The sequence below is a fragment of the Limulus polyphemus genome, unplaced genomic scaffold, assembly GCF_000517525.1.
Source record: "Limulus polyphemus unplaced genomic scaffold, Limulus_polyphemus-2.1.2 Scaffold975, whole genome shotgun sequence".
Classification (NCBI taxonomy): Eukaryota; Metazoa; Arthropoda; class Merostomata; order Xiphosura; family Limulidae; genus Limulus; species Limulus polyphemus.
This window is the reverse complement of record NW_013666585.1, coordinates 206,801-211,622: the sequence shown is the minus strand read 5'-3', so window position 1 is coordinate 211,622 and position 4,822 is coordinate 206,801.

The following is a 4,822-nucleotide window of genomic DNA, read 5'->3' as shown; positions in this document are numbered from 1 at the left end:
CAAATCTTACATAACAGCAATAGTGTAGTACAAATCTTACATAACATCAATAGTGTAGTACAAATCTTACATAACATCAATAGTGTAGTACAAATCTTACATTTCGCGAAAAGTAGTACAAATCTTACATAACATCAGTAGTGTAGTACAAATCTTACATAACAGCAATAGTGTAGTACAAATCTTACATAACAGCAATAGTGTAGTACTAATCTTACATTTCGCGAATAGTAGTACAAATCTTACATAATAGCAATAGTGTAGTACTAATCTTACATTTCGCGAATAGTAGTACAAATCTCACATAACAGCAATAGTGTAGTACAGATCTTACATTTCGCCAATAGTGGTACAAATCTTACATAACATCAATAGTGTAGTACAAATCTTACATTTCGCGAATAGTAGTACAAATCTTACATTTCGCCAATAGTAGCACAAATCTTACATAACAGCAGTAGTGTAGTACAAATCTTACATTTCGCCAATATGTAAGATTTGTACTACACTATTGCTGTTATGTAAGATTTGTGCTACTATTCGCGAAATTTAAGATTTGTACTACACTATTGCTGTTATGTAAGATTTGTACTACTATTGACAAAATGTAAGATTTGTACCACTATTGGCGAAATGTAAGATTTGTACTACACTATTGATGTTATGTAAGATTTGTACTACTATTCGCAAAATTTAAGATTTGTACTACACTATTGCTGTTATGTAAGATTTGTACTACTATTGAAAAAATGTAAGATTTGTACTACTATTCGCGAAATTTAAGATTTGTACTACACTATTGCTGTTATGTAAGATTTGTACTACTATTGAAAAAATGTAAGATTGGTACTACACTATTGCTGTTATGTAAGATTTGTACTACTTTCGCGAATAGTAGTACAAATCTTACATAACAGCAATAGTGTAGTACAAATCTTACATTTCGCGAATAATAGTACAAATCTTACATAACAGCAATAGTGTAGTACAAATCTTACATTTCGCCAATAGTTTAGTACAAATCTTACATTTCGCCAATAGTAGTACAAATCTTACATAACAGCAATAGTGTAGTACAAATCTTACATAACAGCAATAGTGTTGTACCAATCTTATATTTCGCCGAAGGACTGTGAGAAAATAAACTAATATTTGCCTTCCTTAAGTTGTTAGTGTGATGCAACAGTTTTTATTAACCATTACCCTCGAATTACGTATGAGTCAGATAATTATTTTTACTCTTTGTCGTTGTAAGAGTATTCAGTTGAGCTATCTACAAAGATATGTTCTCACTATGTAATCTAACTGACCATTTTACTAGATGTTTAGTGAACTAAACTGGACAAATGTAATCTAACAACTGACCATTTTACTAGATGTTTAGTAAACTAAACTGGACAAATGTAATCTAACAACTGACCATTTTACTAGATGTTTAGTAAACTAAACTGGACAAAATGCTTTGCCAAAAGATCGAAATATATTTTTGGTTTACAAATAGCATTTTGCTCCAAACTCACAGATGATGTATTTTAAACAACTTACAATGTTTCGCTAAAATCTGATAATCTAACATCAAAAATAAAAAGAACAAATAATTGATATGTCCTGAAAATTTACACCTGAACATAATTCCAAAAACCGATATTTTATTAGTTATTACCGGTCTCACTTATCTTGTTGTAAGAATATTATTTTGTTTCGGCACATTTTGTACGCGTTATCCGATCTGAAAACACAGTAACTCTATTTCGAGTTTGACAATTTCCTCTTTTTTTGTGTTTTGGTTATTGTTCCTTGACAGTGTTGCTTGCTTGTGGTGGGTGGAGCTGTTTGTCGGAAGCACAGACTCAAATGTTGGAACTGGTCAAACACACAGACACGTGCATCTTATTTTGGTGTGATCGGGTTTATGGTGGGAAAGCTATGGTCACAAAACTGGTCTATGCACTACAAACTACTCAACCACACCAAATAGAGAACGCTACCTACACAACATGACCGAAAGCAATCGCCAGTCCACTACCCACTGATTTAAATGCGATTTTTGAACACTAACTGAAATGACCAGACGGTACGCAACAGATTTCTATGTTTGTCGTAAGGTTGGAAATTCTTTATACCCAGCTCTGTAGTTGACGACTTACCTTGTTTACCAAGATTACGACTTACCTTGTTTACCAAGATTACGACCTACCTTGTTTACCAAGATTACGACTTACCTTGTTTACCAAGATTATCCGGACTGGTAGCAACACTGCTGGCCACCTGTATTATTCAGAAATGAATCTAGGTTTAGTTTCCTATCAGTTCAAACCCGTAAGTGAACTATATATTCAGTTCAGCGTCGTGGAATTTACATTTCGGTGGCGGTTCAGTTTTGATGAGTGGAGACATCAGTATAAATGATATACTATGCTTCCAAAGAATATATTTACTACTCGACAATATATTGACTGGTTATTAGACTCAGCTGTGTGATCCTTTGTGGATGCAACAGAACCAGGCTTTGTTTAAATTCAGGATAATGGTCAGTGTGGTTTGTGATGGACTACCATAAACAAGAAAACATAGAAGTGATGGACTGACCAGCAAAGAAATGCATAAATTCATCACATGAATTTGTTGTTGCATTTATTGAGAAATTGAATAAGATTCTCCAAAATGTCATCCGCTGACTACTCAAACATATAAATCAAGGATTCAGAGAAGGGAAAATATTGTTACTGAGTTTTTCTTTTTGCCAAATATTATTCTCTCAGTCAAGTTGATTTAGCTAGCTCATAACTCTGGCCACTCTAAATCTAATGGTACTAATGTTCCACAAGTTGTAACTAAAGATGTATTTATTGTTCAGGAAAATACTGACTTCAAAAAATGAATAATACCCCTATAATAGTTCAGCACTATTGCTTTTGTAGTATGTATATGTTAACTATAAAACCTTGTCCCTTTAATATTTTTGCGTAGTTTAAAACTAATATCGTACAGTTTATATAAATATCTTAATTCACAAAATTAATTCTGATTTTTTAAACTTTTAAATTTGATTCCTGTTTAATAAACAGTTAAATAAAAAGGGCTACTAACAACGAAAAATTATTTCGTATTATTAGGTGTAGTTAGTTGAATTAGATGGAGTCAAATATCCAAAAATCAACCCAACTGTTGTTTCAGAATGCCCCACTAAGCTTTATAAAATTTTCATCTTTAGAGAGGTCCGGCAGGGCCAGGTGATTAGGGCGCTCGACTCGCAATATGCGGGTCGCGGGTTCGAATCCCCGTCACACCAAACATGCTCGCCCTTTCAGCCGTGGGAGCGTTATAATGTGACGATCAATCCCACTATTCGTTGGTAAAAGAGTCGCCCAAGAGTTGGCGGTGAGTGGTGATGACTAGCTGCCTTCCCTCTAGTCTTACACTGCTAAATTAGGGACGGCTAGCGCAGATAGCCCTCGTGTAGCTTTGCGCGAAATTCAAAAAACCAAACCAATCATCTTTAGACCTAGATATGTATGTGTGTATATATATATATATATTAAAATATTAAAAAGTAAGTTTACTAAAGCTATTTCTGACTCGAAGGAGATTGTAAAAAAAAATCCATTAAAATGTGCCTCAAACCATACACAGCTCAAAATAATCCAAAATAATGGAAAATGACAAAGAAATATCAGAAAAACCTCATATAAAGGCATAAAGCTTGAGCTGATTGTTTATTAAGTCTCATATTGTAAGACTGAAATTTATAATGATCTGGTGGGACAGCGGTAAGCTAACGAACTTAAACGCTATAATCCAGTGTTCGATTCCCCAAGGTGGACACAGTAGATAGCCTTAAACATTTAGCCCTTAGACAAACACACAAACCTCCCTGGTTTCTTGAGTGGGACTACACCTAAAATACCACTGAAACTAAGTATATATTGTTTCACCAGATTATTTTATTGGGCATGCGTCAGACTATCACCAGTCTTAACTCAAGTAATTAAACTTTATGTATGTTTTTCATTGTCTTCCAAGTAAACCCTTTACTTTTGGATCATACTGTTTGTTACCTTTAAAATCAATTGACTACAGATCTTATTGATTTTATTATTTTTTACTATGTGCTAAAACTAATACATTACTTAATTACTATGACAATCAGTTTAAACATAGAAGATCACATCTTTTTATACTACTATATTTACGTTACTTCTCATCAACCAGGTATATAGTTTGAATACACAAAGACAGAATCTGTTAACATCCCAATATTTTATATTCAGATAAATAGACTCGCTGATAATTTTCATGCACTATATGTACAAGAAAAGAAAAAAATACACCTATTCCTTTAGTAATAAGTACTGAGATGCCTTTATTAAAATACCAACGTCTTATTCTTCCTTAATAGTTTCAAGGCTTTGTCTTTGTATATCTTTAATAAGTTAATTTTTCTGATACTTACCAAAATATCAGCTTCTAACAGACATGCTTGTTGTCCAATATAGACACTCCTTAGCCCAATATTTGTGTTGCATTTTCAAATAAGTAGGTAAATATTATACTCAATCCTTTAACCCAATCATTTGTTGCTCCTTTAGAATTTTCAAAGTTTGTTTTAATTTACATAAAATGAAATAATTATGCACGGTTACAATCCAATATTTTCACAAATGAATGATGGGAGCTTATGTTAGCGTCCTCACAATTTTCAAGTTTGGATTTCAACGTTCTCATAAATTTTAGAGCCAGATGAAGAGGGTCTGTCTGGTCTCGTTCTCGACACACCCCGTCTCTTGTTGTTCTCATTATTGTATTTTATTTTTACAGGGTT